Here is a 10,425-nt window from a genome sequence, read left to right as displayed (position 1 = left end):
CGTTGGCTGGGCTCCCCCGCAGGGTTCAGCCCCGGCTGTCGCCGCACTGACCTAGGGAAGGGACGCGGCACAACCCCCGGTTGTCCCCTGGGCGGTGCCGGAGCCCTGAGGGACGCGGAAACCTGCCCAGAGGCCGCCCCGCCGAGGTGCTGCCCGCAGGTTGTTTTTTGTAATTCTGCTTAGTAAAAGCACGTTCCTTAAATCAGTCACTCATGGTATGACATAGTATTTTACATTTATTTGGCTAAGTAAATCAGAAATTACCAAGAGGCAACGAGCGGGAGGGACGTGCTTGTTTCCCCGCTCGCTTGCACGGGATTACGTGCAGATACCCTGAGTCATGCTGGGTTTGTGCTCTAGGTGTGAGCACGTCCTTTGCCGTAAGCGCAGGGCCCGTCGGCTCAGGGTTAATAATGCAATGCAATAAACGCGTAAGCCATAAACTTTGTTACTATGGGTGTTTGAACATCGTATTATTGTTTTATCGCATTATAAATTATACTTATTGCTGCTCAGTATTTTACAAAGTAGTGTTACAAGAGATTATACTGCAGTAAATTTTAAATTGGATGTGTATATACCACTACACATTTATTCTAAAGTTACGTAATGTATTTACCCATTTTTATGGTTTAGGATTTTTTTTTCCTTCTTGTGAGAATCTACTCAGTGTGCTAAATAAACATGAAAAACCTAAGTTAATTTCACATAACTCATTGTGATTGAAGAATTGGAGGATGTGTGTGTCAGGATTGGTGATAGGTCCACACAGGTCAAACACTCAGTCTTATTCATGGCATGGAGAAAACCTGCGTATTGATTTCCTGTGTTTTTTAAAAAAACAAATAACTCTTATCTCTGACTTTATAAGAGATGACTCATATTTATTTGCAAAGGTTTTGCCTTTAAGCATTTAGTTCTTTAATTTGCTTCACAGGACTTACTTAACACAGCTATCTAAATTGCAATCTAGTGGAAAAAACACAGAATCTTCTATTATCACTATTGCTTGTGCAAGTTTTCAGTTTTCATTCTACATTTCCTTTGTTAAAATATCAAACACCCCCTTCCTGTTTTGAGTTCTGTTTCCCTGCCTTTGTTTGTTGCATATATATTATATGTCTGTTCTGGGTTTTTAAATAGGAGTTTCTCTTCCCGTAATTAATTCTGCTTTAAGATCTCACCCATTACGTACACTATTGTTATGCTCATTCATTAAAAGACATGTTTTCTCTTGTCAATTAAAAATATTTGTTAGAATAGTAGGATAATCAAATGAACAGGCAAGTGTTAAAGTACTGAGAATTACTCTGCTGAAACCTTTGGAAGAAATTCCAGTTTTGCCTTGTATACTCAAAAAGCCAGAAATGGCCCTTAGGATATTAGCAGCGCCTCAAAAATATTTTTGAAGGTAGAAGTGTTAGTACAAACAGGAAGAAATTTCAAATGAGAGTGTTAAATAATGGAAACCACTGGAGTGAGTTACCTGTAAACAAACTGAGAATTTCCATGAACTCTTAGGGCCTGGATTTGGACAAACAGTTATTTTTTATTTGTTTTCAAGTAAACCATAAATGCTTTGAAATGTTTAACTAAGAATTTATTACTATTTATACCGCTTCTCTCATAATGAAGTGTATCAGAGGCGTAAGTGAACTGCCAGAGGGCCTTAGACCTTGGTGATACAAAGATGACTAACCAGATTTGGCTCTTGATGCAGCTCTCTGAAGCTGGGAGGCTGGAAGAAGAAGGGAATGATAAGGGCCTTGTGTTGTGTTCTTACTGCAGTAGGGCTGGGGTACCGTGTTTGTTACTTGAGGCCAGACCAACCCGTGCCACAAAAGTGCTCACTTTGACTAAAAACAGTTCTCTTTAAATTGGGATCAATGCCTGATTTAATTTCGAATGCTGAGACCAAAAGCAATCCATAAGAAGGCCACACAAGTCAGAATTTGTTATGATTTTCATCATTTATAGAAAAACATAAACTTGAAATCTAGGCTCTTTGCTGCTGTCATCATGACTGCCTGGGTCATCTTTTCTCTCTACCTCAGAATGTCCATTGTTTTTTGTTGTTATTTTTTTTAACTTTTGTGGGCAGAGCCATTAAATTTCTTTCAACCTGGATCAATTCTTAAGTCTGATCCACTGCACCATCACACAGAGAGAAGGAGAGAAGTAGGACCTTAACCAGGGAGGGTAATAGATGAACAGGGAGTTGGAGCAACTTGTTTGGCACCAAAAAGAAACATGGTGCTCTTTGCAGAGAACTTAAATATTTCACCAATGCACATTACATCAGTAGGAGTGCTATCTGTGTAATTTTCAGACAACTGATTCTACATATGGATCTCACAGCTATCTTTTAAATCAATTTTTTTAAGGGGATTGAAAGAATTTTGTGCAATTCAGTTCTAGTCTTACGAAACACCTGTTTAGTTTTCTCGTAAAAAAATTCTTGGTTTGTCTTGGCATAAACAATGACAGCAAAATAGATGTGCTACCTAGCTTGGTTGTCAATTTCTCTTTAATTAGAAGCAAGACATGTGAAGATAATACAGGTAAAACTGACAGAAAAATGTTATTTCCAATACGGTATCCTATTGGAAATAATAGTGATACTTACTGATTAATAATTTCACCACAGGTCTCCTCATGGACCACTCCAACTTCAGCTGATTGTTGAATAACCCTACCTCTACTCTTTTATTGCCTGCAAGGAAATAGAGGGACAAGTGGAGAACTTACAGTGTGGTCACAGGAAAGTGCAGTCAACACACAGCCACCGTTTTCACAATTTATTTTGTGAATGTGATGGAAGTCAGAAGTAGCCAATATCTGCATACTGCAACAGAATCCTGATCAGTCTGAAACAGAACAGATTAGGCAAGAAGCTCACTTTAGTGAGTGTAAAATATAAGACTAATAATTTATTTTACCTATTCTTTTCTAAATTCCTAGCAATGCAAGAAAAATATGAATTTCCATTGGCTCACAAATAGAACCAGAAATGGCACACCCTTAGAAAGGCAAACATTGAAGAATATTGTAAAAGGTAAAAAGCTTTGTAAAATTTTTTAATGTATATATCTTTCTTTATTAGTTACACATCTGTGGAATTATAAATATTTTGTAATCTCTTCTTCTCTAAACTGTGTCAAGTTGGAAATAAAACTAAATAGTACGAGTAGTACAGGAGCAAATTCACAGGAGCAAATAAAAGGATCCTTTTATTCTTATTATTTGCTACTGCCGTCACTGGAACCTCTGAAAATCAATACTGACTAAATTAGTGCTGTGCTAAGACACCACCTTGACTTTTGTGGGTAGCATAAGCCAGAAGCACAGGAAGGAATAGCCTTGAGGAGTCTCAGGTCTGGCTTAGTGAGAAGCCTGGCCTAACAGCTGTGAGGCTTTGCAGTACCTCAGCTAGCTCTACTTGGCCTTGTGTTGTGTAAACAATAGGCTTTCTTTATTTGGAAAGGTTGGACGTTATTATTGGTGAAGGGGGTATCAAGTACTACTCTAGGTCCATTTTTAAAATTATCATTACTTTGATTTTCTTGGGTTTGTAATGATTTGATTTTGGATAACAAGTTGCAGTAATGTTACAATATTTTACACTCCAAAGATGAAATACAACATTTTAATGTGGTTTATATGTGTTTGTGTTGTTTGTATTTTTTTTAACTTTCTCAGGATTTGTAACAAGAAATTGAAATTTATAAATACAAAACAGGTATCCCAAGTCATATGCTACTGTCTGGTATGTCCTGCAGTTTTAAAGGAGGTACTTACTGATGCATCAAAACATAGCAGAGCAAATCAGAGTACACTAGCAGCTAAACTGTGATCACTTCATTAATCACTGCTTGAACAGCCACCCAAATGGCTAAAATGATTTGTGAATGTGTAGTTAGATACCTGGCATGGTGTTTGTAAGTCATGGGGAGAATTGACAGGATTCAGACTGTTTCCTAATCTACCAGTCCTAGGTCAAGTCTCCAGCACTGTTGTCTCCCCACACGCTGGAGCCAGAACAAACAAAACAATGGAGCAGCCTATAGGCTGACAAATAACTTGATGTTGTATAAATTTCTGCATACTCATTTGTTGTATATTCATTTCGTGAGAGAAATTATTATAATGGGAAAATAATATTCTGACTAGGGATCAATATAAGGCATCTGAAATGCTAAAAGAATTGACTGGTAACTTCAAGACATATACATAATGGTATTTCTGTTGCAGCAGGAAAAAAAAGGTAACTTAGATCTACCACATGAAATTTTCATTTCCTGTGCTGAACAATGAACTTTACTTATATAAAACTTTCTTCATAACATGGATATCACATGTACTTCACAGTATTCATACCCATTTACAATTTATTGCTGTTTATAGAGATCTTTGACTTTTCAGGTGAAAAGTACCAGAGTTGTATAAAGCATTATTTTTTACCTATAGCATGGAAAAAAATAAATTAAATTAAATTAAATTAAATTAAAATAAAATAAATTTCCAAGTAACTGCTTGAGTTGTATTTAAAATTTAAATATATAAAACTTTACTATTAAAAGTTTTCTGAATGGGCTGTGTTAAAAGAAGCACACAGAAAACAGTTTGCAGTTGAATGTGAATACACTGTGCCACAGGGATATGGATATCCCAAACAGTTGGCATACACTTGTGCTTTGAAAAAGATGTATCCTGTAAGGCACACTAAGGCAGTGCAGGAATGTGGCCAGCACTAATAGGACATTGAGGAACTACCTCACACAATGGTGAATGACATCAAACATTCAGACAATGCAGTAAAATCTAAACACATACAAAGGGTTCATATTTATTAAAAATATTAAATGAAAATATATATAAAAAAGAATTTGTATTTAGTTAACACAATGGCTGTAGACTAGATTTTCTTGCAGCTGTAGGTTGTTTTTGATGGGGGAACAGATTGTTTTGGTGATGGTAAATGGTTGTAAATGACAGTGAGGAGCAAGAATGAAGAATATAAAATAAAAAACAAAAGCTGCTGAGTAAATGGAGCAAGGTAAAGGTGTCTGGGAGCTATGAAGAAAGAGGTACAAGTGAAAAATAACTAAATGGAAGAGTATTCTGTATAACAGAAGATTGTCAGGCTATTTGCAATGTGTTTATGTGAGAGAGTTTTTGTATTTCTTTCATGTCAAGAATTGTTAGTTCTTAATCTACCAGTGATACAGATAAATGGCTAAAGAAACATATTTTTCTGAAAAGGATATATCTTTCATCAGATGCTAGCTCAACTAATTTATCTCTTTGATGATGCTATCTTGCCAGCTGGTTTATTTATGAGTTGTTTTTTGTCATTCTATTTTCTAGTACTTTTGCACATTACAGGAGGTTTCCATCTCCATTAAGTATGAAGTATGCTTTTTACTGGATCATTTGAAAGACAAATAGATAAACTTTTATAAAATAATTTCTCAAGAAAACCCAAGGAAATGGAATGATGCCAAGTTTAATTTGGAAAATGACATGTTAGAAATCGACATTAGACATGTCCCATTTATCACATTTTAGTAGAGACAGATACTATTTGCTCTTTTTCCTTTTTTTTTTCCCCTGGAAACAACAGCTCTGCAAATTCAACCTTGTCTCAACATTAACTTATGTTGCCTAAGAGTCATCATCACTAGGGGTTCTGCAGTCACCAAGTTCAGGTATTTTTCTTCCTTTTGTGTGTATATTTATACATACTGCACACTGATGCCATAGAGCTGTATGCCACCATTTTTAGTATGGTGGTAGAACCACTCAAGATTTACATGACTGTTTTCTCCAAAACATTGTGCCTAGCAAACAAAAAGCAGCAGCTGCCTTCCTCTCACAATATCTGCTCATTAAGTCATAGGATTATAAAATCATTGAGGTTGGAAAAGACCTCCAAGGTGATGGAGTCCAACCTGTGGCTGAACACCACCTTGTCAAATAAACTGTAGCACTAAGGGCCACATCCAGTTGTTTCTTGAGCACCTCCCAGGATGGTGACTGCACCACCTCCCTGGGCAGCCCATTCCCATGGCTGACAACCCTTTCAGTGAAGAAATTCTTCCAGATGTCCAGCCTGAACATCTCCAATCACAGCTTGAGGCCACTTCCTCTCCTCCTGTCTGGTTGCCTGGGAGAAGAGGTTGACCCCCACCTGGCTACAATCTCCTTGCAAGGAGTTGTAGAGAGAAATAAGGTCTCCCCTGAGACTCCTCAAGGCTAAACACCCCAGCTGCCCCAGCTGCATCCTCATATGACTTATTTTCTGTACTCTTCACCAGCTTCCTTCCCCTTCTCCAGACATGCTCCAGCACCTCAATGTCTTTCTTGAAGTGGCAGGCCCAGAATTGGACACAGGACTCGAGGTACTGAGCAATGTCTTTGCACTGTGTTGTGGCATCTCCATGAAAGGATTATTTCACTGTGATTTTTAAAAATTATTTTAAGTGGCGCACATGATCCATGAGCCTTTTGTGAAAAGGCACTGCTAAAAAAGGACTTGAACCACTTTATGAAGACAATCGCATAATTTCTGAATCAAAAGGGAAGGAGAGACATTTAGAATAAGATTGTTCACTGTTGGTGCTATAAAGAAATATATTCCTGGCTCATGACCTGGTAGATGTAACAGAACTTCCTTGGAACTGCAGCTTCCCTTCCCTTGTGTGCAGCATCCTCTCATGGCTCTCTCCCTCTCTCTCTCTCATTTCCACCAGCAGGGGTAAGTGATGATATCTGAACAGTTCCATGTCCTCAGCTGTGTCACCACACTTCCTTAACTCGTACTAGCTTTGGGATTTTGTGCATATAAGCTAAAGCATGAAAACTACAAAACAGCTTATTTACTAGAGTAAATTTCAGGGGTAGTTTCATATTTTAATTAAACCTGAAAGCAAAATCCCAGTAATGAACTCAAACCCGGTCAGATGGTGTCTCAGCCAGGACTCCTTCATTTTTAACAATTCAGAAAATAAAACCACCTATATAGCTTCTTTAGAAGCTTTTTGCATTCTTTCCCCAAATGCTTAGATAAACAATGAACACCGAAACCTCTTATATGCCAGGTTGCTTGTTTGTTGGGAAATTGTTATATCTGGTTCACCCAGCCCATAGCAAGTACCTGAGCCATTGCTATCTGATGCACTTACTGAACAGAAAGAATTTACAACCTTGTAACTGAATACCCAAAAGCTCCAAAATCTTTTAGTCTTTTGATACCTCATATATGAAGTAGTTTAATGTTTGAAAATTCCTGTAAGTAGAATCATTTAGGGTCAGTTACTGCATCATAAAGTCTTGGCAGCTCATTGATCTCTAAATACAAGTTCTAAATGCACAATTTGTCTTGCCAATAATGTTGCAGAATATTTTTTCAGCAATTTTTTTTTAAAAAAGGAAAGAAATACTAACTATATTTGCTCAGACAGATAATTTAATTTCTTAGCTACAATGACGTGAAAATAAATTGGGGGCCCTTTTTAATAATAGAGGGAAAAAATTACATTTGCAAATTTTTTCCCAAGCAATCCTGGAGAAAGATAGAATAAATCTGGGAGTTTAACTCAACATTTGATGGCTAACTAATAAATTTTATTTGGGAGAGTTCAACTTTTGTTAATTTTCCTATTTCATGGACAAAAAGGTGTGGGTTTTGTTAGCTTTGTTGTAGGTTGAGCAAGTTGAAACGCTTGAACTGCTATTTTGTATCTATTCCGTGCTGCCATCTTGTGGCCCGGAGTGCAGTGAGCTTCTGCTTCTTTATGAAAATTACAGGGGTTAAAGCAGATTAAATAATCATATATTTTAAATTCTTCATAAACTTTAAAAAATATACAAGAATAATACTTAATTACTGCGTATTTTTATAATCACAAAAGATTTGTTCAGTTTATACATATATTTTGTACATTACCACATGAAAGACAAATACCCACAATAAAAGTCTAGATTAAAAATAGCTATAATGGAATAAAGGTATATTCCTGCTTTCATTTATCTTGTTTTCAGAAGCAAAATATTATTTTAAAAAATTTGTATTATTATCTGCATCAATAATGCAGACTAACTCATCTAGTAAAAACTGAATATAACATGAATATAACATAAATAATCCAGTCAATATTCTCATTTTCTACATGAAAAAGGCTAATGAATATGTTACTCTAAAAATAGGATTTTAAATCAAAGACAAGAAGAGCAGATAGTAACGTGAAAGGCATTTGCAAATGACATGGTGGTGGTGGGGAATGTGGATACTCAGTGTCAGTTCAGACTGCAGTCTAAACCAGTTTTTAAATACAGCAGTAGGTGGTATAGTGGCACATTTAATACAGTGTTTGTATTAGCATAGGGCTGTGGGATTCCTAGTTCTGTACCAGAATAATACAGTGTTAGATGTAGCATCAACATAAACAAAATAGACAGCTCCTTCCAAAAGAATTAATTACATAAGAGAAACGAAAACAAGTTAATGCAAACAGACAGAGACACAGAAGTATCAGATAAGGGAAAACAAATGCATATAAACAACAGGGGAACTCAGGAAATACTGCAATACTGGTTAGGACAGTGAGCAGACTTGATAGCAGATGTAACCAAAGAAACATAAATTTGTATATTTGGTGCAAAGATGTAAGATGGCATATGTATGTAGTAGAAAATAACCTATGTCACTCACTACTGTAATCAACAATATATAAAGAACTGGTAATAATTTACTGGGAAGAAGTTGACTTCTCCATAGGACTATCCTGCAAAAACTTCCAGAATTTCCATCTGTCCCCTGTCTGTGTCTTCTCTACCTACAACTGCTGAAAGACAACACTAAGCCTTGGTCAAACAGGATTTAAAGTAGTCTGCACATCTGCTGTCATCAAGAAATGCATCAAGACATGACTGAGGTAGCTGAGGATGCCATCGTTAATTGGTCACACTTTGCCAAATGGCAGCTTTCATTTCTGGCTCTTTTGGGCACATCTGCACAGCAGGTTAATTCAGGTGATCAACATCTGGGCTTCAGCAGGGAGGAGCAGCCCCACCACAGAGCTAGCACTGAACTGAACTCACTGATTCATAAATCACGTATCCACTCACATAAAGCATTGGTGCATACACACAAGTTTTAGTCTTGCTCTTGGCAGATACATTATCATTATTTCTTAATAGACTGTATGAGAACCTTTGTTCTTTTGGAAGCACAGGCAGCACTGTGGGAGTGGTGAGATGACCTTAGCAACACACACAGTAATGCTCTCAGCTTGCTCATCTGACTCCTGCAATACCCCATTCTGTGTTTTCAGGCAGTAATTCTCTGGAATTCCTAAATAATTCTCTGTTATTTCCTAAATACATTTAAATCCAAGAACAGTTTTTAAATACTTTACATAAAAGCAGTAATGAATGTTCATGTTCTTCCTTTGAATTGTGACTCCCTAATTGTGCTTCCTCAATTGCAGCCTTGTAGAACAGAGTGTGCAGAATAGTTGCAGATTTGGTACCTAATTAAAGTCTGTGCTTTTTGTGAATATTCATAATTTCAGAAAATTGCTACGATTCTTCCATGCTGACCAACCCAAATGATTAGTTTTGAAAAATACCTCCTTTCCTGCATCCATGTTTCCAGTTTATAACAGTTAACTCACAACTAAACTTCTTCATATAACAGAAATTTAGAAAATATGTACTGGGTAATGTTTGGGTAGTGTATAGATAAGGATGTTTTTCATTAACGGCCATCTAACTTGTGATATCTGATCTTGTACAATTAATACATTCACACAGCATGGTTAAATAGCATTATTAAATTGTGCCAGCATATATTTGAACTTCTAAGAGTTTAACTCACAAACTTGTGGCTAATGCTACCACTAAAAAGGAGAAAGTGCCACAGATACAATCCAACACTTGCAGAAAATAACAAGCACCCAAAAGCTTAAAGTTACAACCTACCTCCCCCCAGCAAATAGAAGAGCTTTAAACTCTGCTAGTTTCTGTTAAACTAGCAGAATAGAAAAATAAAGGGGTTTAGGGTGAAAACAGAGGAAGTTGAAGTGCTGTTTAAAATGTCTAGAAGGAGATAATAATAAATTTAAAAGAGAACACAAAGGAAAGCATTAAGGCTTAATGATAAAGCTGCAAGTACTGGAAATGAAATGGGCAAGGGCTTGATTTGAAAACAGGGAAAGCAATTATTTTTGACGTGAGTTTTGAACAACAGAGAATTTTCAGAAATAAATATCTGTTTTCCAGAAGACTGTTGTCTCCCACGGAGCGCTGCACTATGTCCTCTAAATGAATCCGTTTTTATTGTTTGTTTTTTAAAGCAGAGCTGCTGGGCTCAGTTGCGATCTCCCGGGCCCGGCGCGGCGTCCGCCGGGCGAGGCGATGCCC

The sequence above is a fragment of the Geospiza fortis genome, unplaced genomic scaffold (genome assembly GCF_000277835.1).
Source record: "Geospiza fortis unplaced genomic scaffold, GeoFor_1.0 scaffold548, whole genome shotgun sequence".
In the NCBI taxonomy this organism is placed as follows: Eukaryota; Metazoa; Chordata; class Aves; order Passeriformes; family Thraupidae; genus Geospiza; species Geospiza fortis.
The sequence above is the reverse complement of the archived record's forward strand: the minus strand, read 5'-3'. Positions refer to the sequence as shown.